Here is a 19,617-nt window from a genome sequence, read left to right on the forward strand (position 1 = left end):
TATGAGTCCTTGCCAATGGGATATAAGTAGAAATGACGTCTGTAAGTTCAGGGTTATACTTTTAAAAAGAAGCCATGTACCATCCTCCTCCTTTTGTTCTCCTTCCTGCTGCCTAGAAGGCATCTGAGTTGATGCAATGAGCCATCTGAACCAGTTGGGCAAGGGCAACTCTCCAGAGGTGAAAGAGTAGCATGATGGAAGGATTCGGGTCCTTGATGCTGCCACATGAGCCCAGGACTGCAACACTTGGGCTGTTACAGAGGTGTGGGCCTGGGGGAGATCTATCTTTTCTAATTCACTATGATTTGGGGTCTTTGTTACAACATCTGCACCAATTAACTTCTAATAGGAGCGACTTCCATAAGGAGTGTATTTTAAAAAAGCACATGCCAGATAATCAGGCATTTTGCAATGAGATGACAAACTGCTTGATGTAATCTTCCCAAAGATAAGAAAAATAGAGGAGTTGCCAGAAAACTAGAGACAACCAAAGGTAGGGAACAATTTTTAAAAATAGGCAGCAGGTGGGTTTTGCAATGAGAGCCCAGTGAGCGTGGAGCTGATCCAGGCCACGTTCTAGAACAGGAGGATCCATGTGCATTTGGAACAGAAGATGAACTGCAGGAACCAACAAAAGCTCATGAAGAACAAATACCAATTCATGTCAATGCTTTACATGAATCATCTCACTTGGCCCTACAATAATCTTATCAACTATTTACTATTCTTGTTTCCATTTTACAGATGAGCAAACAGAAGCCCAGAGGGTCTGAATTACTTGCCCAAGGTCACTGGCTATGAGTAGTGAAGCCAAGAGCCAAATGCAGGCTGTCTGATGCTAGAACCTGAGCTCTGAGGACACCAGACGGCTCCTTACAGTGGGCACAGACATCTCCCTCTTGGAGCACAGAGCCCAGGAGGAGAGATTCCTGGTCATCTGAATACAGCCAGATACTGTAAGGGAAAGAACAAGGTGCTGACACACAGCAGCGCCAAGAGTAGTCTGCTAAGAAGAAGTGATGTCCATGTGACATTTCCCAAAAGGAGTTGAGTGAGCCAGAAGCAGAGTGTTCTCCAGACAGAAGACACAGCAGACACCCAGAAGCAAGTGATAGAGGGGAGAGCCTGGCTTATTGTAAAAATGCAAGTGTTCTAGTATGACTGCAGGATAGAGGGCAGTCTGAGAAATAAGGCTGGCAAGGTAGATGAGCCATAGTATAAAGGGCCTTGTATATGCATACAAAAAGTTTGGACTTTTGCATGAAAGTAGTGAGAGCCATTGAAGGATTTTTTTTTTTTTAAGAGTGGGAGAGCGGTGGGGGAGGGGCAGAAAGGGAGGGAGAGAGGGAATCTTAAACAGGCTCCATGCCCAGCACAGAGCCAAACATGGGACTTGATGTACAACCCCGAGATCATGACTGAGCCGAAATCAAGACTTGGATGCTCAACTGACTGAGCCACGCAGGCGCCCTGAATCATTGAAGGATTTTAAGCAGGAAATGATATGACCAGATTTATGCATTAGAGAGAGCACTCCATTTGCTATGTAGAAAATGGATGTGGCAGCCCCCTTCCTCCTTCCTAACAGAACTCCCATCTTGTTCTGAGCAGTCATGTACACTAGGGGGTTCTCTTGGGGGGTTTCTAGAATGGTTTCCTCATGCCTACCTGAAGCACAAGAGAAGAGATAGCCTTTTCTATCTCGGGACATTTTGGGGACTGGCTATGACACCAGAAATGCATCTGGTTATTAACCTATTAGACAGAGGATGAAGCTACCACATGGGGGAGTTTGAGGCTAAGGGACGCAGAGGGAATGGTACCAGAGTGCTTTCATTTGCCAGGTTGGGGCTCCCTTTGCCACCGCTGCTACGGGAAGCCCAGAGAGAAGGCTTGCTGCCGCTACACAAAAGCTCCCTACTGTCTGTGGGCTGAAGATGTCCCTCCTGCTTTTCCAGATCCACTCTCCATCTTTTTCCTCCTGGTTGCAGGATGCATGCAGCTGACGTGTAGGGACTGCATCAACAAGCTTACCCTCCCTGCAGCCATCCATTGAGTTGGGACAATGAGAGCACCAGCAAGATCAGAGGGAGGAGGACAGTGAGGCAAGAGTATTGCTTCCTTTAGTTCCTCTGGTTGGAGGTCCTGCAGAGGGTGGCCTCCCTTGTGCAGTTTCCAGCTCCGAGAAGCAGACCTCACTCCACAGTTCCCTTGTTCTCTGAGATCTAGTAACGTCTCCCCTTCGTCCTCCTTCGGGCCTAAGATGGGCACTAGTGCCTCACTAGCCCTGAGCAACTTTACAGTCCCCCCTTGTGGTTTCTCTACACCCTTTGGAAATAAATCCCTTATTAAACTCTATTCAGAGTATCCTGGTATGAGCATGTCATCGCTTTCCTATCAGGATCCTGACTGTGTCTATTCCACACTGTGTTCATCAAAGACATTTGAGAAACAGATGCCAAGACAAAACTCTTATGTGTAAGGACCACGATGAAAACCTGACCCTGAGTGAAGAAGGGGAAAGAAGTTTGGAAGGAAGCATGCTAGACTGCCATGCAATCTAAAGAAGGTTGGCAAGGCTGCTGGGGAGTTCTCAAGCCAAAGTCAGCCATCAGAGGAGTCCCCTGTCTCCCAGGAAGGGGCCTGCCTCAATATTCCCGCTGTGCTTAGTCACTGGCAGGGAGCGGCCCACAGGAACTGTGGTCTCTGTGTAAATACCACATGGATTTGAGAGCAAAGCTGCCTCCCTGCGGCTGGAGGTCTGTGAGGCACATTCTTGTGGCCATCACACTCGTCCCATGAACATTTTTAGCACCACCTTAAGGCTTGTGTGTTCCTCCCACTGTCCAGGACCAAGACTTTATTTTCACCTTGCTGTATCTATTTCCCCCCAAAAAGGGTGTGTTGAAGTTCAAAATGTGCTTTCTTGGCCAAACAGCGATGCCAGGGTACCCACCGTGCAAAGTCTGTCTGTCTGTCTCCCAGATGGCCTTAGAGGGTGTCCTTTATTACCTCACAAGCTTATAATGATCAGCAGACAGATAATGAGTCTGGTAAGCTCAAAACTTGATATTGTCGGCACACCATGCGGTCAGTCTTCCAGGGCAAGCTCATGCTAATCTTGTTCAAGAGGCTGACATAAAATATCAGAACACCAAGTTATTGACATTTCGTGACAAACCACCTTTTAGAAGGACCAAGACTATCTGATGTCTCTAGGATCAATCTGTCACTTCCCTACAAAAGCTAGATAATCATCGGGAGATTGCTTGTTGAATGTGACACCAGATCAGGGAGAATTAAATAAGCCAAAAGTTTACAGCAGCCGGGCAAGCTAGCCTGGTACATCATTCGTCTCCCACAGGGATGGTCTTACAGATAGGATGTGAAGACTCAAAGCACAATGGTCAGATACATCTACCATTAGAAATGGTATTGCATGATCAAAATCATTGGCTAAGGCTCCTTCTCCGTGGGACAGGGTTTGAATACCACTAAAATTTATCTCTGTATCTTTCGTCTCTGTCTCCATGCTTGACCATTACAACCATCACTTCCTTTTGCACCACCCCGCCTCCAGCTCCCAGCCATCCCAATGGCCTTGGAAACCATTCTGTCCTTTTCAATTGACTTTTGACATCTAATTCAAAATACATTGGTGTTAGAGTTCAGCACTCAGAAGATAGTCCCATTTCTCCCATATCCAAATTTTGGAAGGCCCATAGTCAAATACTACTAACAAAGCTTTCTCTTGTTAGGGTCCTGAGCTAGAAAAAGGAGCCTCAGGTATACTCCTTGGTCCATTTGGTTTTCATCTCTGGCACAAGGCACCCTCCAACTATGTTTCCTTGCCCTGCTAATAGAGTCCCAGTGGTTCCTTTTTTCCAGGGATGTGGCTGGGAAGAACCATCGGGAAACCCTACCACTCTCTGATTCCTACCTGACGTTCATGACATTTCCCCTGAAGGGGAAATGCAGTTGGCCACATCCAACAATGTAGCCAAGTAATTTCTTCAGCCAAACTTTTGCCTTTTAGGAGCCTGTCCAGCCCTCCTGGCAAGGAGAAATCCCTTCCCCAGTTTGGAAAATGGACCCAGCCATGATGTCATCCTCTCTGAGACATATACAGATAGTAGAAATGCACTTTTCGCTTTTCCTCTGATCAGACTGTCCTCTACCGTAGCCCACGTTGCTCTTAATCTATTTCACTAGACTGTATTAATAATGTGCATCTCATTCTCCCGTTCCACCTTGTGAGAAGGCAGCAAAATGACCCTTGCGCCCCATGTCCCACCACGATCTTTGTCTGTTTGTTACAACTACCAGCTGGAGGGGCATTTCCCAGGCCCCCTGTCTCTGCTCCTCAGACTCAGAACCAGAAGACAAAGCCTCAAGACTCATTTGTTTTCTGTCAAATGTGGGTAGAGCAGGGATAATGTCCTAAGAGTCAGGAAATCCAATATTTAGGCTGGTTTTGTTGTGGACTAACTCAGCAGCCTTGAACAAAACACTTAATCCTTCTAGAATGCAGTTGCCTCCTCCTGTTCAAATGGTAATGGTGACATTTGGCCAACTCACATCTAAGAGCTCTTCAGAGATAAAATATGAGAGTGTGTATACAAGTACAGTAGGAGATATAAAATTTATAAAGAACTCTGTGGAGGCAAAGGACTGCATTTGATGTAGGTGACTTTTTTTTTAAACCTGAAACTTTTAGGTGTGTTGTGTTAACCCAAGATGTGGTCCTCAGCAGATCTGAGCAAACTGTTCAAAACAGATATTCCCACTAATGAAATCCCTGGGTCCCCCCAGCCTCATGTAGTGCACCAATATTTTAAGGGTTTTGTGACTTCATTAGTTTAGGTCGTCCAAGCCCCTAACATCTTCTGAGAAGCATAGCACTTGACTGAGAAACACTTTTAATCCTAACACAAAGGGGTGAGAAGTATATTAGTTAGAGGACTCTTAACGATTTCCAGGGATAGAAATCCATCTTGAAATGCCCTGGTCAAGTGATAGGAACTTATTGGAGGTAGATAGATTCTCATAACTGTGGAAAAGTTAGAAGTGCACCCTGACCCTGGGGACAGCTGAACTGGGGACTTGAGCTCTGCTGGTAAACTTTTTCTCCATCTCTCATCTGCCGCTCTACACTTTATTCTCTCAAAAGGATTTCTTTGAAGAAGTGCACAACATGGGCACTCCGAGGTGCGAGGCCTCATGTCTCATACCTTTACCTCTGAAATGGAGCCAATGGTTTTCCTTTGGTTCCAACTTGAAAGGTTCTGGGGAATGATTCTCATTGGTCTGGTTTGGCTCAGATGCTACTCTTGGACCAATCAACCAAGACCAGAAGAACAAATGATCACGACTGGCTAAATTGAGTTAGGTCCCACCTTGAACCAGGGGCTGGAAGTCTATCTAATGGTACCTCATAGTAGGAGTCAGGGTCGGTGGTCCAGATATGGCCACAGGGGGTCAACTTTGTGATTTAGGGTCATTTCCAGAAAAGGTGGCATCACTGGAAGTTGTGCAGTCAATCTAACTGCAGGGCATGAAGAGGAGCTGATGTAAGTGTTTTCATGATTGATCTTTTTATCTAAACGAGAGTCATACTTGTGCTAGAAACACAGAGACTGAATGCTGATTCTACTTGGCCATGCCATACTCAGAAGGGGTAAAAGCTCTTGGGGGCTCGTCTGGTTCTGGTAGATCAGTGTAGGCTCAATGGCTGAATACTCATGTCAGGGAAACGGGGGGCGGGGGGACAAAAATCTGCTTAGATATTTGTCAGTATTTCTCTAAGGATTTTGGCTTCAGGGTGATAGAGATGCTGTCATCGTTTCTCCTCCCCCTCTGAGCATCTTAAAGGATAGCTCAAACCACCAGCTTTGTATTAATTCATTTCCATGACAACAATTACTACTCTTTTCTTCTTTCCCTTCCTTTATCACTTATACTTGATATGGCAGGGGCAGCAAATGTCAATATATTTTCACACCAAGAATAAGAACTTACGTGAAGAGGAAAATGTGCTTCATTAATGATTATCAAGTACTAGAAAAAAAGAAATATATACATGAAGAAGTTGATCTTTTCCCCCTAAGGAATACAAATTACATTTACCTCTTCCAAAAAAGCAGCAAAACAAATATAATTCATTAAAAATGCAATTAATTATAGGTCAAGTTCTTTGGAATTATAATTAGTTTTCTTTAACCACAGAGTATCTTTTAGCAAGACTTTGTGTTTCACCTACAGAGACCGCACGCAGAATTTCACAGAAGACCTCAGTCAACCCAGAGTTCTGTGGAAAATTTCTATTTTAGTCAAGGCAAAAAAATATGACTTTTTTATATGGAGAACTCCTAGAAACATCAACATAGTCTGTATGATTAACGTCAGCAAAAAGAGTTACACCTAATGAAGTACCAACCACAGGGGGGAAAAGAGAAAGAGGAGAGGTACTTTGTTTTTAACATAATTACTTTTTTGTTGTTGTTTTCTAGTAGGCCACTGTGGGCCTACATTCATGCAATTGCTCAGGGATACAAAGTGCTATGGTGGAAACAAATCTTTTTACTGAGTTCCGGGTTTATATAAAACACTTGATCACTGCAAGAAAAAGGTCATGTGTAAGATCAACCTCATCCTGAAACAGTAAAAAACAACTGAGTGGGGAACTTTGTAATGCTCAAGAGACTCACTTGGTAACTATAGTGAGTGGAATGGTGGCCACCCTATAAGATACATCCACATCCCAATTCCTGAAACCTATGAAAGTGACCTTATCTGAAAAAAGTTTTTGAAGATGTGATTAATTTAAGGATCTTGAGATGAGATCACCCTGGATTATCCAGGTGGGCACTAAGTCCAATGACAAGTGTTTTTTTAAGAGACACAGAGGAAACACACAGAACAGGAGGCGGCAACGTGTCCACAGAGGCAAAGGTCAGATGGATGTGGCCATGTGTCAAGGAAAGCTGACAGCCACCAGAACCTGGAAGAAACAAAGAACACATTTTCCCCTAGAAACTGCGGAGAGACTGTGGTCCTGCCAACATCCTGATTTTAGACTTCTGGCCTCCAGCACTGGGACAGAATAAATGTCTGTAGTTTTAGGCTACCAAGTGTGCGGTAATTTCTTATGGCTGCCCCAGGAAACGGATACGGCAACCCACCCAGATGATGAAGCCATGAGACATAGAGAAGAATGTAACTATTCGAAAGAGCATACCCACTGAAAGTGGACTGTAAAATGGTTAGCATCTAAACTCAACATAGGCTGCAGGGCCAGGCTGCACATAAAGTTCAGACATCAGTGTGGCACCCTCCCCACTTGAGGGGACGCACTAAGGAGGAAGCGTTTATCCAGCACGGATCACGTGGGCAACATTGAGCCAGTGCGAGGCCTCTATGTTATCTGGGAGATGATATGACTAATCAGCCATATTCACCGGCCCACATCTGCCAACATTGCAGAGAAAGGCTGCTCCACCAGCTGGAGCCTCAAAGTGAAGAAGACAGGCATGTGGTCAGAATACAGTGGGACTGAGGACAAAACCACAGAGTTTCAGCCATCATTTATCATACGAGCACAACCTAGCCTGTCCAGACTGACAGAGACTCTTGTCCAATCTTAATGACCTTATAGAGTAGTTACGAACATCTTCATTTTAGAAGAAAACTTCTTTACCTTGTCCAGTGACACATAACCAGTGAAAGGGAAAACAAGCACTGACATCTCGAATGCCAGGAGAATCCATAAACCCTTTCGAGCTGAGTTGATGAACAAAAACACATCTCAGGAATATTCATCTATTGGTTAATCTGTTAATCTATGAAATGTGGAGTAATTTACAAGAAGGGAAAATGAGAAGACCATGTAGGAGGTTAGGAAGCGGGGAGAATTCACAGAAGAGCTAGGTACACTTCCCCAGGCTGGCTGTCACACAGAAACCTAAAAGGCTGTGCCAAGAGAGGTTGAGGCATTGATTCGGGCCAGATTCAAGTACAAAACAGGAAGAGAAGAATAAAAACTGGGAACTCACTCAGGAAATTGCCAGAGAGTTCTGGAGTCAGACAGGCCTGCATTAGAATCTTTGCTAAGCCCCATATTCTCCCTTGTAAAGTGGGGTAATCACAGCACATTCCTCTTCAGGTTGCTGGCCGATTAAATGAAAGGAGGCAGGTAAAATGCTTAGCACAGAGCCTGTACATGTAAGGGCTCATTAAGCACTAGTCGTGACTGTTGTTATTTCTAAATTTACTTCTGGTATGGTCTGTCCCTTGCTTCTTGAGAATGAATTAGGGATTCCAGATGGCAACTTTGTCAAGGAATTTCTCACAGGTATAAGGAGGCTTGAACACTTTTGCAGAGCAATGCTCTTTACAGATGGTCTTAAAAGATCATTAAAACCTCTTTCCTCTATATTCCATGTCCTTTAAAGGAGAGAATTTCTTTAGGGAGATAAAATCGCTTCACAGTCAACATTCATGAGTAGAGAGGATGGGCAGGAAAGAAAATGGTAGTCAAGAGAGTTCCATGTTTTCTTGGTACCAGAAGGAAGGGAGGAAAGGAAGGAAGGAAGAAAGGGAGGAAGGGAGGAAGGGAGGGAGGGAAGGAACAAGGGAGGGAGGAGGGACAATACACACTATATTAAATGCTTTCATGTATCTCATTTGTCCTTCACAATAATATATTTAATCCTCACAAAAATTTAAAAGGGTATCCTGTTTCCTAATTAATAACTGCTTTTTAAATTATGTAAATAATCATTCAAATAAACATTCATTTAACTATTATTTGTCAAGAACCTTCTACTCTTGGCCAGGCAGGCACTGTGCTAGGTCCCAGGCACCTAGTGGCAACAAAGTACAGTCTCTTCTCCCAAGGTACTTTTAGGCTGGTGGACAAAGGTGGCTTATAAACAAGCAAGCAACATATAATTACAACTTGGGACGCATTCACTGATGGAAACAAATGATGCCTTGATTGGAGAATAAGAAGATGCTATAAATAGGATGTTTGAAGAAGGCCTGGAAGATGAAATGGACCTAATCATGCAAAGAACAGGGCAAGGATGTGTATTAGGGTGGTGACAGGAACAAGGGAGAGCCTTCTGGCTGAGAGCTGGCACATTCAAAGGTCCTGAGGCATGAAAGACATCTAACTCCTGAGAGGCAGTGGAGGCTAGTGTGGTTGTGACACAGTGAGTGAGAGGCGAGTAGAAAGAGATGGTACAGCAGAGGCAAGTACCAGATCCCACAGAGCCCTGGGGGCCCTGGTTGGGAGTTTGAATTTTATTCAAACTCAATTAAATAGCAATGGAAGATTTTTTATGCAGGAGAGTGATCTTTTATTTATATTGTGTATAACATACGATTTAAATTTTTTAAAGTATGCTCTGGAGGCGGTGGGGAAGACAGAATTGGAGGAAAATAGGAGTGTAAGGGGGGAGATCTGTCAGAAGTGTTCCAGTGAATGACGATGGTGGCTTGGAAATGGAAGGTGACGGTGGAGAGGGAGAGAACTGGATGAATTCCAAGTGCACATATGAAGTTGATGTGGTTGGACTGGTGGAGAGGCTGGATGAAGGAGCTGAAAATCAAGGCTGTGAGTTCTTAACTGCCAAGAAATATATGTGATGTTCATGTCTGCATCCCCAAAACTAGCTCAGTAGCCTAGGGATATAAAAGTGTCCAATAAATGGTGACCTTAACTAAACTGGATATGTTCCTATGAATCCCAGAGATATTTCTCAATCCTCACTCAAGTTCTTGTCATGACAATCTTCCTTTGTTTGATTCATCCCACAAACAAGCACCTCAGGCACCATTTCTGGATGTATTTAATGGCCCCACTGTTCTCTGCACTGGACATACTATGCCTGGAGCATTAAATACCACACAGTCAGCGGGACTTTGATGAAACAGAGAGTGGCTGGAGAAAGGCCACTGAATGATGAAGAATTTGAGTATCGTGTTCTGTGGTAACTAACTCCAAATGCTTCACGGGCTTGTAGCAGCTTCTTATGCGAGCCTCCCGCTGCCTGGCTTGAGGCACTGAAGTTCTACAACTCAGATTCAGCCCTCCGCAGTCCCTATGCCAGTCAGAGCCTGACCTGACTCCTAATTCTGGTCTGAATTCCACAACTGGGAGCTCCCTGTAATTTGGGAGGCTACAAACAGAGAGAGATCTCTCCTTTTTCCCCCATAGCCATTTGCTCTTCCCAGCTTAAGGCAGCTAGACTGATGCCACTTGTCTCCTTTTTGGTGGCGCCGTCTACCCCTCTTGAAAGGATAATAAAGCCTTTCTTTTCTTCTCTGGAGCCAAATGCTTACAGTGCTGGGTAGAGATGTTTCTACCCAAATTAGGAAGATTAAATTCCAAGTTCTTTCTCCCTTTCCCTGAAGGGGAGGATGGTACATGTTCCAGCTCCCACATAAGCTTTGAGATTCATAATTTCAGAGTTCTTCTCCTGTGGTACAGACCTCCCCCCAAAACACACACATGTGTGGGGTCCACTGACTCTTACCTTGTCATCCCAAGGGGGAAACAGAAAAAGGGGAACTGCCACCAAAATATGCCAGACTAAATAATCAGTCTGCCTCTGCCCAGAAACCTCATTTTAACTGTCAAATTAAAATAAATATAGACATTAAAAATTTATCTGTGACTTCAGAGATGAAGTCATAAAAGTACTAAAGCTTCCTTCACTGTGTCTATCTGTCCGTTTCTCTCTCACGTCACTCACTCCAGGAAAATCCGGCTGCCATACTGGAAGTGCTGTATGAAGAGGACCACATGGCAAAGAACTGAGGACTCCTGCCATCAGCTATGTGAGGGAGCTTAGAAGTGGATTCCTCAGCCCCAGTCAAGCCTTCAGATGACTTAAGCCCAGCTGACATCTTGACTGTAACCTGAAGAGAATCACTCATAAAGTTGCTTCTGAATTCTTCCTGACTTACAGAAACTGTGAGATAATTAAAGTTTGTTTTCTTAAGCCACTAAGTTTGGGGATAATTTATTTTATAGTGAAAGAGAACTAATACCGTTAGCCAGAGTTGATTTCTGTCTAAGGAACCCTGATTATTACGGTGTACGAGATACTCGGTATAGAACCTTGCAAGTACTCAATATGTAGTAACAACTACTATTATAAGATTAAGTTTACTTTTTCTGTATCACTCCAGAGAGCAGACCTAGAACTAATGGGAGGAAGTTATAGGGAGGCAGAGCTCAGTTTAATGAAAGAAAGAAAATTCCAATAATCAGAAGGGAGCAATATTACCTAGCCAACTAATGAATTTTCCCAGCTTGAAAGGATTCAAGCAGAGGAGGGAATTATGGATGCTGTACTGTAGCATAACTTCTTGCACTGGGAGGGAAGTCGAACTAACCAACACTTGGGTACCCTTCCAGCTTTAAGATTCTGTTGTTCTGCAACTCAGTGTGGCCTAAGGATGCTTGCTTAGTGTCATCATATCCAACTTCTCCCATTACCTGGGGCAATCAGCCCAAGTATGATATCAACTGAGAAGGTCATTGAGGGAAGGGGAAATAGAACAGAGGGATTTATAAGAAATATATCAGAGCACCAAACAAGAATCTGATGTCTACCTGAAATGTGACAGTCCTGATATAGTGAGCTTCCAACAAGTAGGACCTTTAAAAAAATAATAATAATCTTCAGATAAAGAGAAGCAATGAAGCTGACCAAATAACAGGTTAACATGAAACTTACAGAGAAACTGAAAAAAAAAATCCTTGAAATAAGACATAGTGTTTTGGCAAGCCAGTCCTTGCAGAAAAATGGGAAGGGCAGCCAGGAGTCTCCAAATGGTACAGTCAGGGAATGACTAAAGCATGAGCCAGAACCTTGGCAGTTACAACAGTCAAATATCTCTGAATTGTGCAGAGGTTAAAAAGATGATGATGGCAAGATTTCATGAATGTAGCAGTTAAAACTGAGAACAGATCAACCTTAATCTGGGGAGTGCTGTGAGCACACTTGACTCTCTCCAGAAAATAGGAAGATGTTGATTGCCAGCATATCTCTATCAACACCCAAAAGGCTATATAAAAGCTGAGCCAACAGACTAGCAGTCAGCAGAAGCCAGTGGCTAGAACCAGGAGGGAATCATAACCCAAATCCACTGTTCAAATTATGGGGAGAGGAAACATCTACTGTGTAATCCACAAAAGAGATCAAAGCAACGATTGTGGAGATTTAAAAAAATGGAACTCCTCCAATGGAAATGGAGTGAGCGTAAAGGACTAAGGTATATGACCAATCCACCCTGGCATGTGTTTGCCTTCCCTTACCTCCCCTAGAAGGTGCTCTGATCAGTTTTTCGGAAGCCAAATTCCTTTTATCCAAAATGTTTTATTGTAATCATAGTATGGTTATTTAGACAGAGCTGGAATATTTAGGATTTATGTAAAATTGGGAGTTTGTTCAATGTTGAAGAAGACCCAGGACGTTCTAAATAATGCTCTTGCAGCTGAGACCTCTGGAGTCTCAGCATCCCTTTGGGACTTTTCCAGGGCAATGACTGGAGGCCAGGTGTAGCAAGACGCCGAGGGAACTTAAGAAGATAACATCGCCACATGAGACCTTCCCGACAAAGACAAACATCTCCAAATTAGGACAAATGTTACATTTTCATTCTTGAGGAGATCATATCTACCCACAATGGCCTCAATGCTTACTTTTGGATTGTAAGTTATGAGGATGATGAGAAGAGGGCCAGATTGAGGAGAAAATTATGAAAAGACATCTAAATGTGGAGAAGAGGCTCTACCTATAAAAAATGTATGCAGCATCACATGGCCTCCGGGTCTATGTCATAAATCACATGTCTGCACATCACATGGTATGGGACTGCCCTGATGGAGCCAATTAAGGCTTTTTTTTTTTAAGACGTATTTATTTAATTGAGAGAGAGAGAGCGTGCACGCATGCGTGTGAACACAGGGAGGGGCAGAGGGAGAGAATCTCCAGCAGACTCCCTGCTGAGAGCAGAGCCTGACACAGGGCTTGATCTTATGACCCTGAGATCATGACCTGAGCTGAAATCAAGTCAATCCCTTAACTGACTGAGCCACCCAGGCGCCCCTGGAACTAATTAAATCTTCTAAGACTCAACTGGTCAGGCCGTATCCATCTTCTCTGTCTTATGCCAGGAAGACCATGACTCCTAAGGGGAAGGCCCTCAGTAATGTTAATAAAAAGACCCAGAACAAAAGAGATCAAAGACTCACAGCATCCTCAAGAAATGCAATTTTACAATGAGAAGAAACTGCCCTACATTTTGGAAAAGAAAGGCTCCCATGAGTTCTGTGGGTTATAGAATCACACACATTTTGGTTGGAATCCTGTCTTCACTTTCTCTAATATGTGACCCAAGCAAGCGACAAAACTTTTTGAGTCTCAGTCTCTGACCTTATAAAACAAGGAAATATCATATTGTTCCTAAGGCTGTAATGAGGATAAAATGAGTTAAAAGTACTTAACATAGTACTTTGAAAGCAGTAGAGGCTCATTAAGCAATAGCTATTATTGGTTTTTTTTTTTTTTTTTAAGATTTTATTTATTTGTTTGACAGAGAGAGAGACAGCCAGTGAGAGAGGGAACACAAGCAGGGGGAGTGGGAGAGGAAGAAGCAGGCTCCCAGTGGAGGAGCCTGATGTGGGGCTCAATCCCAAAACGCTGGGATCATGACCGGAGCCAAAGGCAGACGCTTAACGACTGAGCTACCCAGGCGCCCCCAATAGCTATTATTGTTATAGGTACAATATAAAGGTAACTCCTTCAAGCTCAGTGCGGAGATGAGGGACAGCCCTCATTACCCATCTCCTACAACGGGAAGACTCACCCCACAGGTCCCACTGACGACTGTACCTCCAGGCTTGAGAAGTGGATACCAGCAATTTAAAAACTGGTATCTGAGGAACATTTTCTCCCACTCTTTATTACCTTTGTTTGAGGCTTTCATAATATCTAGATTCCTAGAATCCTGGCAGGGAAGAAAAATCAGTAAATAGCATTCTGGTTTATAATTGTATGTAGGGTAATAATTTGCTACCTCAAGGGAAATTCTGATTATTGCTTCAAGTCAGCGACTTGTCATGGTAACAGTTTTGCAAAATGGTTAAGCCACCAGCTTTGCCTGGTTTCTGACCTTAATGAATTAGCTTGCCTATGTGCCACGTACTGTTCTAGATACCACTCACAGCCAGTTCTGTAAGGAAAAATAATGCAGACGATGGAGGCAGACAGTGAGAGTGAAGGGCAATGGAGTGTGGTTTGTTTGGGGTGGGGAGAGAGAGAGCCAGAGCATGCGAGCAGGGGAGGGGGAGAGGGAGAGAGAGAATCTCAAGCAGGCTCCACGCTGGGTGCGGGGCTCAATTGCACGACCCTTGAGATCATGACCTGAGCCAAAATCAAGAGTCGGAAGCTCAACTGACTGAGCCACTCAGGCGCCCCTGGAGTGTGCTATTTTAAATAAGGTATCCTTGGAGCTGAACAGCGAACTACAAGAGGTGAGAGGTCATGAGGCGTAAGTGTATCTGAGGAGAAGCCTTTGAAACAGAAGGAAAAGCATGTGCAAAGGCTCTGAGATGAATGTGCTGGCACATCTGAGCAAAGTAGCCCGAGTGACTGAAGCAGCATGAGCAATGGGGAGAATGGGAAGAGGTGGGGTGAGTGAGGTAGCCGGGAGACATTTTTATTCAAAATGATCTGAGAAGTCAGTAGAGGATTTTACCCTGGAGTGACAGGAGCTGACACATGGCAACTTTATCATTCTGACTGCTGGATAAAGAATAGATAGAAAAGGGGGGGGCGCCTGGGTGGTACAGTCCACCAAGCATCAGACTCTTGGTTTCTGCTCAGGTCGTGATCTCAGGTTTGGGCTCTGGGCTCAACAGGGAGTCTGCTTGAAGATTCTCTCCCTCTCCCTCTGCCACCCCCCCATACATGCACTCTCTCTCTCTCAAATAAATAAATCTTTTTTTAAAAAAAAAGTATAGGAAAGGAGGCACAGGGCAATAGTAGTAGAGGGGCATTTATTGCTATCATCCAGACAACAGATAATTGTGGTATTGGACAAGGATGGTGGTGGTAGAGATGACGAAACATGGTCAAATTCTGGTCATATTTTGAAGGTAGAGTCATTGGAATTTGCTGATTGATTTGACATAGGATATAAAACAGAGAAGTAAAGAACAACTCCCAAACTTTTCCTCTGGGAAACCATGATGGTTAATTTTGTGTGTCAACTTGACTGGGCCACAGGATGCCCAGACATTTGGTCAAACACTATTCTGGGTGTGTCTGGAAGAGATTAACATTTGAAACAGTAGACAGAACAAAGCCGATTATACTCCCTAATGTGGGTGGGTCTCATCTAATCAGTTGAAGGTCTGGATAGAAAAAAGAAAAAAAAGATTGACCCTGTATTAAGGAGGAGGAAACTCTTCTTGCTAGACTGCTTGAACTGAAACACTGGCTTTTTTCTAGCAACTTCCTGCTGTTTCTAATTTTTGGGTTGCCTGTCTTCTATCGGCTTCATAGTTCTTCCATCACCTGGATAACCAATTTCCTGCATTACATTTCTCCTTTCGTACCCCAAGTGGTTCATGTTTCTCTGGTAGGACAATGACTGATAATAGGTTCGAAGTGCCTCAGCCAAGAGTTCCATAAGGAGTGAAAATTAAGCTCCAGCTCCCTGGAGTGTCCCAGCTGGGTGGCGATATCTAGAGCAGTGATTCTCAAGCCTGGTTGCACATTAGAATCACCTCAGGAGGGGCGCCTGGGTGGCTCAGTTGGTTAAGTGGCTGCCTTCAGCTCAGGTCACCATCCTAGGGTCCTGGGATTGAGCCCCAGGTTGGGCTCCCTGCTGAGCAGAGAGCCTGCTTCTCCCTCTCCCTCTGCCCCTCCCCTGCTCATGTGCATGCGTGCGTGCTCCCTCTCTCTCTCTCTCTCTAACAAATAAAATCCTTTTTTAAAAAATCACCTGGGGAGGTTTTTTTATTTTTGTTTTTTCTTTAACAAAAACCAAAACCAAAACCAAACCAAAACAAAAAGTAATGTCTGGTCCAACTGACTTAGTCTCCAGGCTTGTGACCCAGACATTAGTGTTTTCTTAAAAATCACCTACAGATGGCGTCAGAGGGACTTTTTTTTTTTTTTTTTTCTTTTTCCTGGTGTGATAAAAAGAAAACTTTTTACTTTCATGTGACCACAAGGCCTTGGAAAACCAACGTGGACCAAAGATCAGAGGTATATCCAGTAAAGACTTTTTTCCCGAATTTATTCTATTGAGCTGTAATTTGTATGCAATGAAATGTGCAGATAAATGCGTAATTTGGTGCGTTTTGACAACTGCGTATACTCCTGTAACCCATACTTCCACATTCCTATCCAGATATAGAACGTTTCATTTACCCTGGAAAATTTCATCATGTCTTTACTCAGCTAATCCCAGCACCCTCAAGAAAACTACTGTTTTATTTTCTATCAACAAAGCTTTGTCTAAGACTTCATATAAATGAAAGCATGGTACGTACAGTTTCGTGTCTTATATATTCTACTCACCACAGTGTTTTATGACTCATCTATGTTGTTGCACATATCAGTAATTCATTCTTTTTTATTGCTCAGTGGTATTCCATTGTGTGAATAGACCACAATTTGTATCTTAATTCTCCTGCTGGTGGACATTAGGGTAGTTTCCAGATTGGGGCTGTTATGTATAAGGCTGCTCTGAACACTCTAACAAACTTCATTCATAATCATGCTGGGTTTTTCATAAAAGGCCTTTGTCATGTTTTCTTTCTATTCATAGTTTGCCCAGAGTTTCTATAATGAATGGGTGTTGAATTTTATCAAATGCTCTTTCTACATTAAGATTATCACATTTTTTTTCTATATTCTGTTAAAAGTAGTGAATTATATGGATTAGTTTTTAAATGTTAAACCAACCTTGCATTCCTGGGATAAGCCCACTTGGTCAGGATAGATTATTTTCTGTATTGCTAGATTTTATTTGCTAATGTTTTGTTAAGGATGTTTGCATCTATGTTTATGAAGAATATCAGTCTGTAATTTTCATTTCTCATAATGTTCTCATTAGGTTTTTGTGTAATGGTTACGTTGGTCTCATAAAATGACTTGCATTCTCTTTTTTTCTATTTTCTAGAAGAGTTTATAGAAGATAGATATATATATTTTTTTAAATGTTTGATGAATTCACCGGAGGAGCAAACCTGGCCTAGAATTTTCTTACTGGGAAGGTTTCAACTATAAATTCAATTTCTTTAACAGATATGGAACTATACAGATTTTAATTACTATATTATATACATTATTATATTATAAATTATATATTATAGGACATAAAATTATATTCCATATTACATAAATTATAACTTATGTTACATAAATTACATGTATTACATAAATGATTTAATAATCTAATTTCTATTTTTGTGGTATCAGTATTGGTATCTTTCAAGAAATCTGCGTCTAAGTTCTCAAATTCATTGGCATAAAATTTCTCATATGATTACTTTTTTATCCTTTTACTGTCTGAAATAGCTGAACTGATAGTCCCTCTTTCATTCCTAGTATTAGTAATTTGTGTTTCTTTTTTTTTCCTGATCAGTCTTGCTAGGGATATACAAACTTCATTAATCTCAAAGAAACAACTTTTTATTTTCTCTGTTGTTCGTCTTACCTATTTAATTGCTTTCTGTTCTTTCTGGTTTCTGTTCTTACTTTCTCTCTTCTGATTACTTTGGGTTTACTTTGCTCCTTTTTTTCTAGGCTTTTTAAGTAGAAGTTTAGGTCACGGATTTTAAAATGGCATTTCTTCTTTTCTAATAAAGTACTTAAAATTAGACAGTTTCTTCTATCCTTGCTCTGCTGCATCCCACATATTTTGGTTATGCTCTGTTTTCATTATTATTTAGCTTGAAATATTTTCAACGTTTTCTTGTGATTTCTTTTTGACCCATGAGTTATTTGGAAGTGTGTTGCTTGGTTTCTAAAGATTTGGGAAATTTTCAGGTATCTTTTTGTTACTAATTTGTAACTTAATTGTCTATGATCAGAGAATTAAACTCTATATAACTTAAATCCTTTGAAATGTAATGTACTTGTTTGATGGCCCAGCATATACTCTATTGTGGTGTATGTTCCATATGCATTTGCAAATAATGTGTAATCTGCAGTTTTTAAGCATAGTGTTCTATAAAAGTCAATTAAACTCAGTGTTGTTCAGATCTTCTGGCTCCTTACTGAATGTTTTGTGTGTAAGTTTTCTATCAGGTACCTAGAGAAAGGTGTTAAGATTTCTAACTATGATTGTGGATTTGTCTACTGAGCCCTTTCATTGTGTCAGTTTCATGTATTCTGAACCTCTGTTATGAAGTATATGCACATTTAGAATTATTGCATTTTCCTAATAAATTGACCCTGTTATGAAATGTCCCTGCTTATCTCTGGGAGTATTCTTTGCCCTGAAATCTACTACGTCTGATACTAATACAGCCATTCTAGCTTTCTATTTGCATGGACATCTTTTTTCATAATTTCACATCTAAGCAATCTGTACCTTTATACTTAAAGTATAACTCTCATAAGCAACACATAGTTGGATCCTGCTTTTATCCAGCCTGACAATCTCAACCTTTTGATTACAATGTATAGTCCATCTACATGTATGTTATTGATACCATGGGATTTGACTACCATTTTGCTATTTGTGTTTTATTTGATGCATCTGTCCTTTGTTTATTCCTTCTTTGTTGCCTTCATTTGAGTTACACAAATATTTCTTAGTATCCCATCTTATCTCCTCTATCGGCTTTTAGCTATACCTGGTTTTTTTTTTAAGAGGAACTACAATATCCATTGTTAATTTATTATAGTCTACTATTATACTACCTCACATACATGCGGTATACTTATATCCTATACTACCCTAAACTTCTGCCTTTGCTATTATTGCCATATATTTTACTTTTGCATATGTTATAAGCTCCCTCATTATTATTTCTACTTTAAATTGAGTTTAAATAATCAATTGTCTTTTAAACAAATTTACAAATAAGCCTGTTATGTATTTACTTATGTATACCATTTCTGGTGCTCTTCATTCCTTCACATAGCCCCATCTTTCTGATTGTTACTATTCATTTGAGACTGATGGGCTTGTGTGTACGTTTCCTGGGCTGTGGTTTAATGTAATGAATTCTCTCAGCATTTGTTTATATAGAAAGGTCTTTATTTTTAACTTCATTTTAAAGGATATTTTTGCTGAATATAGACTTGTAGTATGACAGGATATCCCCCCCTCATTTGAGCCCTTTAAATGTTATTCTATGGCCTTCTGGTTTGCAGTGGTTTTGATGAGAAGTTCTTATGCTTACCATCATTGCCCTGGAGGTGATATTTCCCTCCTATAAGAATTTTGTCATTGTTTTTCTCAGCAAGCAGAGATGATAGGACTAGATACATTTTCTGGTATTTATCATATTTGGAATTTATTGAGATTTTTGAGGCTTTTCAGGGACCACGATTATAAATGTTAGACTTCTTGATATGG

At 41.9% G+C, this 19,617-nt stretch overlaps 1 protein-coding gene across 4 annotated transcripts in view; it reads right to left on the minus strand.

Moving 5' to 3' along the window:
- CRADD (CASP2 and RIPK1 domain containing adaptor with death domain) overlaps nt 1-19,617 on the minus strand; it is a 323,020-nt gene that overhangs the window by 58,725 nt on the left and 244,678 nt on the right. The window lies entirely within an intron of this gene.

Source organism: Ursus arctos, unplaced genomic scaffold, assembly GCF_023065955.2.
Source record: "Ursus arctos isolate Adak ecotype North America unplaced genomic scaffold, UrsArc2.0 scaffold_21, whole genome shotgun sequence".
Classification (NCBI taxonomy): Eukaryota; Metazoa; Chordata; class Mammalia; order Carnivora; family Ursidae; genus Ursus; species Ursus arctos.